Here is an 18,394-nt window from a genome sequence, read left to right as displayed (position 1 = left end):
ATAGAGATTAATAAAAATAAATAAATAAAATAAAAATAACTAAAAGTTAAGAGTTTCGAAAGCTTGGGTTATCTGCCAGGAAGCACTTCTTTATAGTCAATAGCTTGACTTTGGTTGAGGTTTGATTTTGCATGGAAAAAGCTTGAGGTGTGAAAATAGCCTCTTTTTAAGATGAGGTTGTAGTGCTTTTAACTCAAAATTTGATACTTACTTAACCTAAAGTGGTGAAATAGGCTGCCTTTTATCCAACTTCTTGAATTAAGTTCTTTTTGAATAATGCGCTCTTGTTATAACCTCCTTAGGTAACTCATCAACTGTATCTATAAAAAGAATGGGAGGCACATATGGCTTGACTTGTGGTGATGTAGATATTTCCTCTTGTTGCTTAACTTCTTCATCTTGAACTTGATTACTGAAAATATTTCTTTGATCTACTTTATCTCCATCATCTTGAGGTTTATTATTAATGGCACTAGCTAGTTAACCCACTTGTGTCTTAAGATTCGGATTGATGCTGCTTGACTTTGATAGATGGCATCAATTTTTGTCATAAAGGCACTTGCCTTTGTCATGAAGGCATTTGTCTTTGTCACGAAGGCATCTGTCTTTGTCATGAATTACATGAATATATCCTCTATTGAAGGCTCTTTCTCTAGCTTAGGAGCTCTAACTTGTGATTGAAAACCATTATGAAAAATAGGTTGTGATGAATAGCCCATGATATACCTTGTAACCGAGTGATGGTCCAAGCTGTCTACTTATGTCCACCATTTTTGATAATGAGTAGGTCTATTTTCAATTATTATCTTTTATGGAATCTATGGATACTTGCATCATTCACACGCTGGACGCATTGGAGGCATAGAACTAGGAGTTACTTCACTATCAACAGCTGCTCAAGGAGCAATTCAATGCATTCCATGCTCATTTTCCTCTACCTCCTTAAGCTTCTTACATGGGACATTGGCCTTTCTCTCTTCACTTTCCCTGCTTGTATTGGACTAGATGGCCATATTGTCATTCATTGTCATCATTGCTGATTCCTAACATTTTATTCTCTATTATTTCAGATTTTTATTTCTTGTTGTCACCTAGTCTTTGATGATTGATTTTGGCTTGTAATTTGCTTTCTGTGACCTTCTGCTTAAGGACACATACTTACCTTTCTATTTTGCTAAGTTCAATTTCTTACTTTTTTATATTCCTTTGCATGACTCCTTGTGATGCATTATTATTTCTGTCTTTACATGCTGCCTATTGATTTATGGTTCATATCCTCATATGTTATCTTGCACATCTTCCTTTAATTTTCTCCCTGTGTCCATTACTCTTTCATTCTTTTTGATATGATAAAAAAAGGGAGAATAGAGAGCAATTTTGTTACCAATCTAATCACTTTTTACATTGTCTTAATAAGACCTTAAATTAAAAGGGAGCTTTAACTAAAAGGGAGGACTCAAATTTACAAATAGTTTTCAAATCTTCAAAAGTCAAGAAAATTGATTTTTTACAAACTTTTCTCATTTTTTTGTCATATCAAAAAAAGGAGAGATTGTTAGCTCAATAGTATTTAAATCAATTTTATGTCTTGAAATGGCAAAAAGAAATGACCAAAATTCATCCAAATCTTCAAATATCAAGTTTTCAAATCTCCAATGATGTCAAATGACTTTGAAAAAGAAAAACAATGAAAAAGGCTTTGAAAAATGCATTTTAGTCTAAATCTATCAATACATGTTCTTCATGTATCGATACATTTGGACTAGTATCAATACATTTCAAAATCTATCAATACATGTTTTTAAAGAAAGTCAAAAACTAAAAACTTAAACTCAATCTATCGATACATTGACAAATGTATCAATAGAAATGTAGTAGAATATCCATTACCTTAAAAGTATCGATACATGAAATATATGTATCGATACATTTTAAGTAGAATGTTAAAACCCTTGTAGGCAAACTTAAATGTATCGATACATATACAAATATATTAATACATCTTAGAGGGAATTTAAAAATAAAAAGGGAATATATTGATATATTCACATATGTATCGATACAATATGACTGTTGGAGTCTTGAATAAAGAGAAGAACGGCTACTTTCACATTAAATGCACTCCTAACTACTTTTGAAGCTTCAACAACTATAAATGCAAGCTACCTTAGCATTAATAAAGTTTAGAAGACTTCAAAGCACATCTCAAGAAAGAAGAATCAGGAAAAACTCATTCAAAACCTCTTGTACTCTTCTTGAATCTTCAAAGTCTTCTAGTTCAGCATTTACTAAGTTCTCTCCTTTTCATTTAACACTGTACCAAATTCTTTATTCAACCTCTAAGAAGTATATTAACTGCACCTATATTCCTTTTGCTATGGTTGCTTAAGTGGTTATACCTTAACGAATAGAAAAGGTAGAGTGGCTACGCTTTAACCATAAAAAGGTATTGTATTGAAAGGTTATATTTTATCCACAAAAGGTACTGTATTGAACTTTGAGCAATTAGTGAATTTCAAACTCTTTAGTAAATTTAAGGGAGAAGACGTAGGCAAGGAAACCGAACCTTTATAAAATACTTGTGTCAATTTTTCAACTCTTACTTTTACTTGGAATTTAAATTTCTCTCATTGTTTAAAAGGTCGATTGTCTTGTCTATCTTCAAATTGATCATTTGACTTAAAAAGTAGATTTTACCTTGTTAAAAATTCAAAAAGGTTCTTCAAAATTTCAAAATAATCCAATTCATCCCCTTTTTGGTTTTATCCATATTGACCTTATTAATCTACCAAAAATTAACCATTATAATAAATGATATTTTTGTCATTTATCATTTATTCCTTAATTATTGTTAAAACTATTCTTGTCAACTAAACATTAAAATAATTTAAAATAACAATTTCTATCTTATTCCATTCCTATAAACCAAATTACATAATAGTTATTCATCTATTATTCTATTTTTACAGAATGACCATCTTATTTCCACTTTATTCCTTCTTGCAAACCAAACACACCTTAAGGTGCATTTGGTTTGCAGAATGGAATAGGGAGGGAATGAAATAACTATTCCACACGAATAAAATAAAAGAAGAACATCCATTTTATTGTTTGGTTCATGGGAATGAAATATGACATGAATTGCTATTATGATTTATTTTAATGCTCGGTTGGTAGAAATAGTTTTAAAAATAATTAAGAAATAAGTTATAAATGATAAAAATATCTTTTATTACAATATATAATTATTTTATTTTTAAATTTTAAAATATTAATAATTTATAATTAAAATTTTAAATATCATTTTTTATAATTAAAATTTTAATTTAATTTAAAAAAGTGTTAATTTTTAGTTTTTTGTTTCATTCTAATATTTTCATTTTTTTTAGTTCTTTCTTTCTTCTCACTTGACGACCATAAAAGATGTGGTCGATGTAATGGAGAGTCAATCTAGTGCTCCCTGTGGTTGACTTTGGCTGGTAAAGTGTCAAATCAATACTTCTTGCAATTGGATCTAGCCAAGGAGTGCTAGATTGACACTGTTTACGGCCGGATATGGTGAGGGAATGCCAATCAATGTTTCTTGCAACCGATGTGGTGCCATTTTTACCCTCCTTTGAAGGATTTTAGAGAAAGAATGAAAGTGGTAGAAAAGGGTAGAGAGAGAAAAAATGTGAAGATTGAACAAAATCTATGTTATGATAGTAATATAAAATTTATTTAAAGGTAATTATATCCAACAAAATTTTTTACCCATTCTTCACTCTTGGAAGCTATTCAGGTTTTTTTTCAAGAGTAACCATTCCGAGAAATGAGTATTCTTATGAAGCAAACATGTTATTATAGAAGAGGTTTAGGATTAAGAGGAATGACTATTCCATTCCCCCCAACTAAGCATTGTTAGTGTTAGGACTTATTTGGTTTCCACATTTATTCAATTATTTATATGAAAAATAAATAAACAAAATAAAATAACCTTGAAATTACACATCACTAAAAAGAAAACTTTATTCTTTCCATTCCATTCCAACATTGAATCGTTTTTTAATTCAAAATTTTTGCCTTCTTTTCAATCGTAAAACGAAAAAATAAAGTTTTTTTCCTTGCAAAATAGATTCAGAAAAAAAAAATGAACTCGTACAATTGTAAGGGGAAATTTTATCGAAAAATACTTCCACCATTTGGTTTTGCTAAGAGAGAATGAACAATGAAATTTGTCTAGAGAGAAGTAGTTAGCCTATTACAACGATGCCTGAAGAGAAGGGATAGTCAGAGCTCTTGTAACTCAAAATATTAAAGATTTGTTGTATATAAAAAAAATTAGGATTAGTGAAAATTGGAAGCATGAAACATCAATTTAAATTTAAATTCTTCTTTTTGTTTTTTTGGAGAAAAGGAGGGCTTAAAAAATTCAAAAATAATAAAACAAGAAAAGAAAATTTAATACTTTAAAATAAAATAGTAATGCATGTGAATATGTGGCCTCTCTTTTCGGTATTTTAAGCATTAACATAATTTTTTATTTTTTGACAAACAATTACTATTATGAATATTAATGAGAGGACACATGACGTTATTTGGAAGTTGGGTCACAAAAAGGAGTAGGAAGTGAGGACTGAGAATTTGCATTCATTTTAATATCTATTTTTGCTTCAGTAATACCCTGCTAGCTATAAGGAAAAATAAAAAAGAAAAAAAAATGAAATCAATTAGCAAAAGTAACAACCATTAATGTAACTTTAACTTTAATTCTACAGATTTATTTCATTTATTTTATGATTTTAATAAGTCTTGAGTATCTTTGTAACACGCAAAAATTAATATCACCTAATTCCAATTATTTGTATTTTCTTTAAAAAAAAACTGAAAAAAAAAGGAACTATCCCTATAGGAGTAGAATCCCAACTAGTTGTGCAGGATCACAATCTGCCCCAATTCAATTTGTTCCCTCCTAAGCTAATAAGTAGAGGGTAATTAATTAATAATTAAAAATTCCATCTCATGTTGAATAAGTGATTCATATATTATTAGTCTACCATCTTACCCCAGCAAATAGATCTTTTGTATTACTGATTTAATAATCACTAGATCTCTAGTTCTTGTAAAAATCAGTCTGCTGGGAATTGTCAAAACCATATTCCTATTGTGATAATGTCTAGTCATCTTTGATACGTGGAATTAAGCTAACCGCAGGAATAATTTGACTTTTAATCTTTTTTTTTCTTTATAAATTATAACTAGTATATAACAGGCCTAGCTATGCTGTCAATTAAATAAATCTTATTATAAATATTTCATTGACAATGACATAAGACAATAGAATAAAGAAAAATCATCAGTTAAGAATATAGAAAAGCATCCTTCCCATTTCTCTCTCTCTCTCTCTCTTTCCCTTCCAACGCTCCAAATGCAACACGTCCAGAATCTTAATATTTGTATGATGATGCATGCTTTTGGATACTGACACCATCTTTTGTATGTTGTGCTGCCTGATACAAACTTAGACCAAACTGCATCTATTCCCGATTGGAAGGGGCTCATGGAATTCAAATAATCTCATCAATCATGAAATATACCTCTTTTTAATTTTTTTTGGAATATATATATAACAATATACTAACTCAATTGATAAATAGTTTTTCTCCATAGTACGTAGTATCTGATTTGAGTTTTCATTCGTTTCTTTTTGGATGTTCATTTATACTACTTCTATGATTACCGTAAATGTTATTTTAGTCTAACCTCTTATTGTTGGTTTCTCATTAACACTATTTTTGAATGTCCATTCTTCTAGTCTAAGCTTTTGGTACATCATATCTTAGTCTAATTTTAGCTCGAGGGAATGAATAATTTATTTATTTCAGATTTTTTTTTAAAAAGAAGAAGAAGAAAATATAATTTCAAATTCACCTTTACCGAACTACTAAAGGTAGATGAAAAGTTTCCCAAATGGAAGTGGAATGGTAAAGCTTATCTTAAAAAGGCATTAGGATATATGTATCAATGTTTTTCAATGTCATTAAAGCTACTAGCTAGCATGGACATGAGTTGGTATTAAATTACAAGGACCACATGGATTTAATTGGACATGTTTTGTTACCAAAAGAGAAATAACTTGAAACAAAAAAAATTGGTTGCTGCCAACCAGGTCTAGTATTAGGAGGTTAATTCTAGGGAACAGTACTATTCCAAGAATACTATCATCATCAATAACAGAATCTCTCTTTATATATATATATATATATATATATATATATATATATATTTACACTGCATCAGATGCTGCAAATATTTGATTGGCTTCTTGGATATTGTTTTATCACCAATGCCTTTTGGGCTTGATAATAACCCTAATGCTAAAAGAATAAAAATACAACTTTTTAGCTGACATTTCTTCTTTAAAAACATGAAATGTTCAGCAGACACATGATTAAGTTCAATACTATATATAAAAATTCTTCACAATAAACTAATCCATGTGATCAAAATCATGACTTCGTTTTTTAATTAATATTATATAAATCAGTGGATTACTGTATTATATCTTTGATATTATCAATTTCTTTTTGGTACAATACAATAAAATAAAACGTCTACATTGATGTTAATATTTAAATATAGGATAGATTATCAATATTCTCTACATTATTAGTATATTAAACTTATTCCTCCATATACACATCTAACTAAATGCACGAAATCTAGAAATATTTGTTTACAGGTATATTAAAATTGTAAATATGCTGATATTAATGATGTTTTTTTAATTGTAGGAAGAGAAATTTGAGTTCTTTAAATAAGGTGATACACTCATAATGCATTTATTATATTGAACAAAATGCTCAACAATATATGTTTTAGATTTTGGATGCAAGTTTCATCTTATGTGGATTTTAACCTTTTTACCTACTTTAATTATATTTTATTTTCTTCAATTATATACCAGTTAGTTAGCTTAGTTATTCCAAGGGTGGAGCGTCCCTTCACAATGGCTCCTCAAAAATTTTAAAAATTTCTATATTATATATATTTTAATGGGTCCTCAAAATAAATTTTTATTAAATTATTAATACAAATAAAAATAATAAAATGCCCTACAAATCTGTTTAACTTTATCTTAATTCTTAATTTTTTCTCAACTCTTTTAAGTTTCTTCATTACTTCTTTCTATCTCTTTCTTTTTCTTTTTCTTTTTCTCTTTCTCTTCTCTTTTGTCCTTTTATTGTGAAACTACAAAGAGGTATAGTTTTTTTTTATCTTTCTTCTTCTATTTATATTATTGTTATTTATTTTTTTTCAATTCTATTGTATTTGGTCATACGTTTTAAGTTTCTATAAATTTTCTTTTCCAAATTTCTATGAACCAATAACCATATTTTTTTTCTTTTTTGTTATGTAGTTTAATCTTCTACTCATCATGGTTTTTTTTATGTTATTTGTTCTCAATGATTTTAATTTTTAAAAATTAAAAAAACTATTATATAATTTTCAAATATGAGTCGTAGCGTTGCATTATTGATTGTTGTTTAAAATTTCATCAATATATTATTTTTTATTAATCTTGATTATATAAGATTTTTTTTGTGTTTTATATTTTATATTTAGTTGAAAGGCAATTATCTTTGAGTATTTTATCTTTAAACAATATTGATTATATAAGAGGAAATTATTAATCTTATATATCATATTTAATTTATTTATATTTTATGTATTATTCCTTTTTGTCTTTGGCCTCCCAATAAAAGTTGGCTATGTCCACCCCCGTTTGGTATCTCATATTTTATAAAAAAAGTTATTCAATACCACATAATTTAAGTGTTATTTAATTATGATTGTAATTTTTATTTATATTTATTTCATTAAAATCAAAATCATAATAAATCACATATGAATAAATCTTTGGGTTTTATTTGCATAAGAATAAATCTTTGTCATGGGTTTTATTTACTTTTATTGAGTAAATAAAAAAAAACCAACAGTCAAACTTTGTATATTCCATTTGTCTCACAATTAGTGTTTGAAGACATAATATTTAAAAAAATTTAAATAAACCCTTATAATTCTATTGCATTCAATTAATTTTTTTTTCATTTTATTTTAGGTCAAATAAATCTTTATAGCTAATAGTTGACTAATTATTTTTAATCAAAACTCCATTTGTTATTTTATACCACATGGTATTGACGTGATATACTATATGTCATAATAGATAAAGAAGTGATATGATAATGCAACATGATAATATGACTATATAGTATTTTTACTTTTGATGTTAACATGACGTTCGTGCCATGTGATATAAAAAATAACAAGTATTATTTTAACTAATATCAATTAATCAACAATTAGTCATAAAATCCCATTTAACCTAAAATAAAAATATAAGAGCTTGATTGTATGCAATAAAAAAATAAGCATTTATTTGAAATTTTTTTGAATAGTCAAGGGGCTTTTTAAAATATTATAACTTTTTCATTTAAGTTTTTTCAAATTTGATTGTTTGTTATTTATAAATCATTATTAATTAAAATTTATACAAAATATTTCTTCAAAACCTTCAGCAAAGTAGTTTTAAATATATATATTTGCTAAAATCTAAAATCAAATATTTAAAATAATTAAAGTCAAAGTTAAAAAAATAAATCAAAAAAATCAAAACCAGATAGTATTTATGGAATGCATGGAGTATTTAATTTGCCACCTCCTAACTCCAAGGGCTTTGCTTTGATATGGTCTCCAACCAAAGCATTCATGGCACCACTCCTTGTGCATATGTAGCATGTGAATTTTCACTTCAAGGGAAATTTTTAACTCTTGAATTGCTTCACCTACTTATTTTGGTTTTTCTTTAGTTTGTAAATAAACCTTCAAGTTCTCAAAATATAATAGGACAATTAATTTAGGTACCATAAATTGTATCAAAATGTACTGGTAAGAGTTCCTCAAATAAAAAATAAATATTCAAAACAGTTTGGTATGAATATTCAATAAAACTAACTATGAGCGTGTGGTCCCCCAAATTATATATACTGTAGGGAAATTAATGAAAATAAATCATGCAAGCAGGTTCACATTAACAAACCAGAAGAAAACAGACCAATTATATCACAATCAGTTTGAGAAGCCATAATCCTTAATTGTTTCAACCGCCCCTGATGCAAGCCCCCTTTTCTTAAATATTGGATTGATTCGATCATCACCAATCTTATTTAATATGAATAAAAAGTACAATTCCGATAATAATTTTCTAAATATATATATATATATATATGTATATATGTGATATAGTTATGTAAGGTATCACATTTCAAAAAATCTCTACATTATTCAAAAAAAATTTAAATAAGTTTTTGTTATTGTATTGAATCAATCTTTTATATTTTTTATTTAAATTAAATAAACTCTTATAATTAACAGTTAATTAATTATTATTAGTCAAAATATCACTTATTATTTTATATTTATTAGACGTTGACGTGACTGAAAATTGCCACATGACTAATATTTTTTGTACGATGTCATCATTCATTATGGCATATCACATGTCACATCAATGCCACGACATGCGTGATGTAAAATAACAAGTGGTAATAGTTTGTTCACTATTAATCATAAAGATTTATTTGATTAAAAATAAAAATAAAAAAAATAATTTATTTGAATTTTTCTAAATATAGTTCATGAGTTTTTTAAGTTTCATGTCTTTAACAATTATTCCATTGATTTACAAGAAAAAAAAATATAAATAGAGAGATAAATTAAGTAAAACTAGAACGAATTCACAAATGGTTAGATTGTAACCTTAAAATTTTAAAGTAGTAGAGAAAGGTCTCGTAATTCACATAAACCTTCATATAAATAGTAGTTTTGCTCTCAAAAAGTGTAGCATTAGTTTGGTCTTGCATGCAATGCATATTCGCCTGAAAGAATTGCTGCAGCTGAAATTAGGTAGGTGGAAAAAACAAGGCAAGAGCAAAATCTGTGTCCTTGTACGACCTCAGACAATATTATATTTGACTATTCACAAAGTTGAAAGTTTAATTACAAAAGGTTTTGAATGCTAGTATATAGTTCCTGTGTTCTAGCAGCCGATGCTGGTCACTTCGCTTTTTGTGCCAACAAAATAATACACCTAGTACAACAATGTTCGTCAACCATGAAAAAACTGAAACCGAAATATATACTCGTTAAAAATTTAGGCAAGAGTTCAACGCCGGCTGGTAGTAATTATGCTTTGCCTCCAGCACGCCACATGAATTGATGCCAAGATTATGGTTTACAGATGCATAGATTGATGCAATTTACATGCAGCCCCTTGAATGAATAAATGAATGGAGTAAATATATATAGAGATTTGGTAGCCTTTTTGAAGGTTACTTGGCTATAAGGGAAAAGGGGTTTCTCATTTAAAAATTGATGGAATTTACATGCAACGGCTTGAAAGAATAAATGAATGGAGTAAATATATATAGAGATTTGTTAGCCTTTTTGAAGATTACTTGGCTATAAGGGAAAAGGGGTTTCTCATTTAAAAAATTGGCCTTGGATGTAAAGTACATGCACTATATAATAAATCAGTTTATCTGCTTTTTTCTTTCTTATTATTGGAACAATCAATTTATGATAAGGTGTTACCAATTATTGTCCTTCACTGATAATCACATTATTACTCGGGGGAAAAGCTAGCTACATATGTCCCCAATATGTACCTGCCAGTCGTTTAAGCCCTTATTTCTTCAAATTAATGAAGGCATTACTTCATGCTCATCGGCAGCAATATGCATGTATATGTCAACTCTTTTGCTTTCATTTTATCTGCTTGCACGTGGAAGAAGAGTTAGCATCAAGCATGCATTCAACTAGGATTTGCATTTCAACTTTTGAATATTTTGACAATTTCTCGAGTGAAAAGGCGGCCTTCAATTAAAGGTTATGCTATATGTTGTCAAATTAAAAAAAAAAAAAAGGGTTAGAGCAAGTACAATACCATAGGCAATTTAGACCAGTAGATCTATTTGGACCATCCATTGCGTTCACAGTGTTACATTATCGACACTCAACTAACATGGTTTTGAATAATTAGTTTTCATTTCAAACTTTTCTATCTAGCTAGACCCCATTTGCTTTTATTAGTGTTTTATGGTTTAGACAATTCAAAGTTTGACCACTTTGAGTCTTCTCCACCATTATTTCTCCAGAAGTAAGGTCCAGGTGTCCTAACTAAGAATATCCACGCTGCGAGACTGAGATCCACCAATAATGTATGGTTTTGACAGGTAAACTAAAACTCATGTCCCAACCTAATTTGCTCTTCTCTTACTATAGAGCATTAGGAAACTTCAGCCCCAGTCACTTACCTATGCTAGGAGACTTGATTAGGAAGGGGCTACGTATATATGTATTGTACGTACGTACATACACACAAGTCTTCAGCGTGTCATTATTCTTGTGTTTAGATCCAAGAAATCATAAGGGCCTTGCCTTTCTTTTCCTGTAATATAATATATATATATATAATATATATATATATTATTGAAGACTTGGAAATGATGCAGCAGTTTACCAAATAAATTCAGAAGCAAGCTAGTTAAGACCATGATTAGTCTTTTGTTATCATTCTACTCATGAAATATACTAAACAAATCCTAATCTAGTTGTTTATTAGTTACCCTCTTTAACTACAATTGCCAAAGACTTGGTTTTAATTTGAGGTTAATGGTAAAAGGGTAAAACTTCTGACACAGCTAGCTATGATCTAAATTACCTAGGCGGCATCACCACAATTAAGGTAATTTGATGAGTGCAACTATAATAGATAGATGGATATTATTGTGTTTTGGTATATTGAAAGTAAACCAAATTATTAGCTACTGCAAAAACATTGCCGGCCATTAATTCTTTGGGCAGTGATAACTCTATTATATAGAGTTATTTTGAATGATTTTGGGAGCTTAAGTAGCTAGATCTTTGAGATTTTAGGTTCGAATTTTAGCATTATAGGTGTTTTTTTTAGTTTAAGTTTGATTACTTGTTAAGTGATTAATTTAAGTATTTTAGTTAAATTTAAGTATTTTATTTTAAATTACTTTAAGAGTAGTTTTGCTAATTTCTCTTATGACTTTTGTAAGAATTGATGAAAAAGACTCATTTGATGAAAATCAGTGCAAGTATGGTGATAGCTTCATTCATATATGTTTCAGTATTTTGACCATATCTCTTTCAAAAAACTCCAAATGAGGTGATTCTTAGACCAATAGAATTATAAGAAGAAGGGATACAAATGTTTATGTTACCAAGTTGCCCAGTTCTGCATTGGATATGGCAAATATATTGTCAAAACGGCCACTGCAGCAGTATGTAAAGACTGAACATGATAAGTCGTTAGTGAGACAAATCTTTCATACAGAAGTCCAATTGATGTATTGCACCTATGTCTGATATGAGTAGGCACATAGAAAGCTTTATGTCTAACACTTTGCCCAGTTCTTAACATATCAGGGTAACTCACGTTTAAGTTAATGATCAGATCCGACAGCCTGACCCGCGAAACAAAGGCTGCAGCGTTGATGAAAGGAAGCACAAATACAAATTTCAGAGAGCTCAGCGCTGCAGCGCTGGAGAAGTAGCGCCGCAGCGCTGCGCGACTTTCCAAAAAAATAAAAAGACATTACGGGATTTAAAATATAGGTTATATTGGAGCCTATTTAAGAGCCTTTTTCAGAGATTTTGAGAGGAGGCAGCAAGCAACTATTCTGGGGAATTTGGAGCCAAGAACAAAGCAAGGAAACAAGAGAATTGGAGAGAGAGAATCAAGATCATAAATCTCTAACTATTAGTTTTCTCTCCTTACCTTTGTGTTTTCTTATTTTTCTTTGACTTGGATTCATGGCTAAATTTCTTTGGATACTGTCTTTATAGATATTATGAGCTAATTTATTTCTTAGGATTGCAATTGAACTCACATGTAATCTAGATTTTTAATCACTTTCTTGCCTATTTTCAATGGATGAATTGTTTATCCAATTTGTTCTTAATGCTTTTAATTGCTGCCACCAATTAAATTGATCTAGAAACCTAAACAAACTTGGGAAAGGAAGTTTAGTGTAGACTAAAATTGGGATAACATATGATCATATTATTGATTTACGTATAGGATAGGGATAACCTATAGGCCATATGTAGCCAGATTAGAGCCTGAATTAATGAGTTTGTTTAATTTCAATTCACATAGGAGATAGATGTTTGGTTAAAATAGATATTTATAAGATGAGTCGGGAGACCCTTATAAATAATTAGGACTCTAGGTTAGCAATTCAACCATTGAGATAAGTTAAGAAAGAGAGGTAAGATTTAGATGAAGTGTGAGGGATATTGTAATTCTAGGCTTGTTTGATTTGATATTTATTTGAGTATTTTTTATTTTGATTTTCTTAATTTAATTCTGCTATAACTTAGTTTGATTTGATATTATTTGATATTGTTTGGATAAGATTAATTTGCGATAATTTTAGTACTTAGTAAACTTTTAGATGAATTCCCATGGGATCGATACTCTACTTGCTAATATATTGTCTATTCGATACGTATACTTGTATAGTAGAATTTTAACTGACAGACAGCAAATCTTAAATGAGAGAGTTTTTGTTTCACCAGCCATGGCATAAATACCATCACTGTCTCAAGTCTGATATGCATAAATCAACTTAATCATATGCCAGTTTAATTGGTATCATTCGATAATGGTATGTTTGTGTGTACGAAGAGGAAAAAAGGGATCAATTAGTGGGTCAATTTACTTTCGCGGAGCGCCAACAAAAATCAGCTGTTCGACTATATGAAGAAGTGGTGTAGAGTGTAAACATATTCATATAATATTCCCCTCTCTACATCTTCTAGAGTTATATATGCATTTTGTTTTTTTTCCCCCTAATTTTTCACAAGTGAAAAGCTATGTTAAGCTTTCTCATATTATTCAATTAAGTGATGATGGAAAGTGACTCCAAAAAGTGTAGCAAAGGCTGCTGCATGCCTCTATGTTTAAATCCTTACTGAAGAAATATTTGCTTGCCAGTGCCAGGCTCATGGTTTCTGTAAAGAAGTAATAAAATAAAATGAAGGGAACATTCTATTTCCAACATCAGGCAGTAATTTTTGGATCCTACTGCCGGCATAATTTCTTCGAAACAATCGGCCGTTTCATTTTATATTTATGGTTTCAATCTTTCAAAAATGAATGAATACCAGGCATAATGGACTTTGCAGGCATCAAATCATGTTATATTTGGAATATGATTCATTATTCTGCAGTTCTAAGGTACTTTATTTTCCTTGAAAATTCGCAACTTATTTGAGTTCCAAGTTATCTGTTTCCAGAAAAGAAAGATTCTTGGATGCTTGTTCAATTGATCTGTAATGTAATCAGGCAATTGGAAACTACATTCTTACTGCAAAGAAAGGACAATGTTGTAGGCTTGAAATGACCCAGGCCACTGCATTGTGCAATGAGGGTTCGGCTTCGGCCGATAAAGATTCTTTCACACTGGGCTTTGGGTCCAGTTTTCGATCCATTGTTTTTTAACGGCTTGTAACTCTATTACTATTTATTTCTTCTTGACATAAAGAGCGTAGGCGGTTAAGTCAAATTTACATTGATCAAAATATGGACAAAATTTTTATCTTTATTTGTTTTATTTAATTTAGTTCATATATTTAAAATCAAAGCAATTTAATAATTTAATTTTAAAAATTATTTCAATTTAGTCATTCCCTCTAACGATATCCACATTTACTATTAAAAGTGATGATATCAACATTGATGTGACACTTTTAATGATGTGACAGTATCATGTAGCACTGACACGATGACACAATAATGCTGATGAGGCACTGATATGTTGATGTGTCGGTGCCATGTGATAGATTGAGAGAAAACCTTTTTAAAAAAAATCTGTGCCATGTCATAGTGATTAATTGAATAAAAATATATAATACAGGGATTAAATTGAACACAATTGAGTTGTTTAGGGACTATATTGAAAAAAATATTTAAAAAATATAAATATTTGAGTATATGATACCTATAATTATTAATAAGCTAAACGTTTAAGTGTAAAAGATTTATATTATTAAAATATAAAGAAAACTATTTTCTTATTTGATTGTTCGATTTTAAAATCAGTACATTAGTTAATCTTCTTCACAAAAATTAAATTTGAATTTCGCTTTTATAAAAAAATTCAAATATTTTATCTTGGATATATATTTATAGAAAGACAGTATCGTCATTTATACGAAACCTTTAAAATGCTCAAAATTAGGATTCTGTTTTGGTAGTTAGAAAAGGTAATAGCTACTTTTCTCCTTAACAACCCCCCAGTCTTCTTCTTCCTTTTTTGTTTTTCTCATTAGAAGTTTAATTTATCAATTAATTATTATGAAATTAGGGCAATGATAATAGATTTGTGTTTTTTTATTTCAATTTATTTTTTTCTTAAATTCTTTTAGTTCAGGGATCAAACAGTTTTCTGATAACGACGTTTGTGTGTGTTTGAGTCTCACTGTTATTGGTTTTTTTTTTTTAGTTTTTTCCTTTTTAGCAATGATTATAAAAAAAATTTCTCATTCCAACTTGCTCAATTTAAGCATAACAAACCTCTTATTATACCCATAGAATCTGAGCTACTCACCTTTTCAATTATTTATTTATTTTTTATATTTTTATTTTATTTAATATTTCAGATTATATTTTTTAGGTTGAAAATTTTTAAATTAAAGACTATATTTATGGTTGACAGAGTTAAATATAATTACAAATATTTGTACCATTTTATTTTGTTTTTACGAATTTTTTGTAGATCTAAATTAATAATTTAAATTTAAATTTAGTGGAATTTGATTGTGATTTTTGAACTTAAATAAAATCTTTTTATAAGAAACTTTGAGTAAATTTAAATAAAAGGTAAATTGGATAATGGTTGAATAATTCCAAAAGAATGGGTATATATAAATTGTGAAAGTTGTAACTAAATCAATTTATTTTGTCAATTTAAGTTCAGCTTAAGTTAAAAACTAAGTCAAATTAGAATATAATTTTAAATATTTATACCGTTATAAATATATGAAAAAAGATTTTATTTAGTCATTTTATATTATTTTATTCCAATATGATACAAGTTATTCATTGAAATCTAACTTTAGGTGTGAAATTTTGTTTTGAAATATTGAATATCTTTTTATAAAAGAGAAATTCAAATTTAATTTTTACAAGAAAGATAAATTAATGTTCAGGTAATATATATATATATATATATATATATATTCTGACACTATAAATCTTTTACTCTTAAACATTTGACTTATTAATAAGTATATGTATCATCGACTCAAAGATTTACAATTACTAAAAAATCTATCTCCAAATGTTAAAGGTCCTCCATGCCTCAAAATAAATAAAAGAAGGGTGAGGCTATTGGCACCCTTGATTGTCTATTAACAGTCCCTACTAACAACTTATAATTATAATTTCCTAAATTACTCTCATCTAAATAATTCTTTATTTAGGTCAATTTTTAATTTATTATATTACTATTTATCTATTCAAACTCTTAGTTAATCTCAATTACTCTCATGTTTTGTTTACACACCCTTTAATTCTCCATAGCTTCTTTTATTTCTTGTGACTCTTCATTGGTTTCTTTGGTCTCTAGTAGTGTTCAATTGATTAATTTTAGATAAATCTAACAATGGAGCAACAACAAATTGATGATGAAAACATGAATTTTAATGAAATCTTTTGCCCTAATGATGAAAATAACTTGGAATTGGAGTTAAATTCTTATCTTGGCATGCTTTCTTCTAATAGATTCTTCCTTTTTTGTTTAAAGTTTTTTTTATTTTTTTATTTAAAAAAATTCTGCTCATTATAAACTTTGTTTTTTCCAAATTTATTTGTCTAAATAATTGTTTCGTATCTGTTTTATTGGACATTGTTGTCATACTTGTCCAAAAATAGCTAAAGCCACTCCTTTAGGCAAGTTGAAGGAGTGAGAATGGGGAATAACCTTGACCTAGGAAGTTCATCCCCTACTATCATGTGAGATTAAAAAAAATTCTTAGGTATGATTCATTGAAATTTTGTAACATTTCTTATATATTACAAAATTTATAGTGATATTTCACTAATAATATAATGTTATCTTTTTTTGCAAGCTTCTATTTGATTTTGAAGGCAATGCATTTTGGAAACAACACTTTGATATTCACTTTTTTTTTTTATGAGTACTACTATGTACTTTTCGATTGATATATTTAAAGATGTTAAATTTTTAGTTTGCTATTTTGAATAATGGAGATGTCTAATTGTGGCAAGACAATAATCTTACTCTAATTTATTATGATTTTGATTAACTACATTTGGTATTTTTGTGTGTGTTTTCTTTCAGACGAGAATATCATACTCTCTTGTGGGAGTTAAATTATTACATAACAATTTATTAAGACGGTTAATTTGTCATGGCAAATATGTGATGGGAATAAGAGTATGGATTGGCTTGTTGCAACTTTGTCTTCCATAAACTTTGAAAATTCATAGCAGTAGCTGAAAATGAGATTTGTAAACTTGGAATATACAGTGTGCTTCAAGTTTTGGCATCAATAAGGGACATTTTCACTTGTAAATAGTTTTGGTTAAAATATGTGCATAAAGATTGTCAAATGATAAATAAGTATGCTATTTGTATTTTTTCTGAAGTTGTTTCTATGAATATACTATGCAAATTTGCTTCTGCATATGGACCTATGAGTTTCTTATAAATGAGTACTCTCCTATTGCTTTTTTAAGTTGCGATTATAATAAAATATTGTAAAGATTTCAAAAAATAAGTAAAAATACAAATAATTAAAATTATGGAGTGTGAATAGACAAACATTAATATATTTAATTAAAGTTTCCTTTAATTAAAAGAAGTTATTTAAGTAAAGGTAATTTAGAAAACTACAATGTTAAGTTGTTAGTGGGGTCTTATAAAACGAAAAAAACAAAAGTTGTTAGTGGAGAGTGTGAATAGATGATAGGAAGTGCCAATAGTCTCTCCCATAAAAGAAATTAGATGATAAAGTTTTAATTAATCGAAGTTTCTACTTGCCTTCTAATACTTTTTACTTTTTAAAAGTTACTATAAAACAAAAGGAAAAAAATATCATAATAGTTAAAATACAGACAAATTAATATATAATGTGATACTAGTTATATCACAATCAGTCTATTTAAAAGTAAAATCATATTTTTTTTTTCATATAAAAGAATTACATATTTTATGTATAATATTATAAACATGTTATTTGCTTTTGTATCCAAAACATGGTTTTGTGTTTTTTGCTTTCGAAAGCAAAAGAG

General features: G+C 28.2%; 1 non-coding gene across 1 annotated transcript; it reads left to right on the top strand.

The window, feature by feature from the left end:
• Nucleotides 1-15,589: 15,589 nt before the first annotated feature.
• LOC149527070 (small nucleolar RNA snoR8a) lies at nt 15,590-15,682 on the top strand. Its single transcript, XR_016351365.1, has one exon. It is a non-coding gene; the product is annotated as a small nucleolar RNA snoR8a (small nucleolar RNA).
• Nucleotides 15,683-18,394: the final 2,712 nt, after the last annotated feature.

Source organism: Theobroma umbraticum, unplaced genomic scaffold, assembly GCF_002168275.2.
Source record: "Theobroma umbraticum cultivar Fairchild unplaced genomic scaffold, ASM216827v3 scaffold_50.0, whole genome shotgun sequence".
NCBI lineage: Eukaryota > Viridiplantae > Streptophyta > Magnoliopsida > Malvales > Malvaceae > Theobroma > Theobroma umbraticum.
This window is presented reverse-complemented; position numbering and strand designations above follow the sequence as displayed.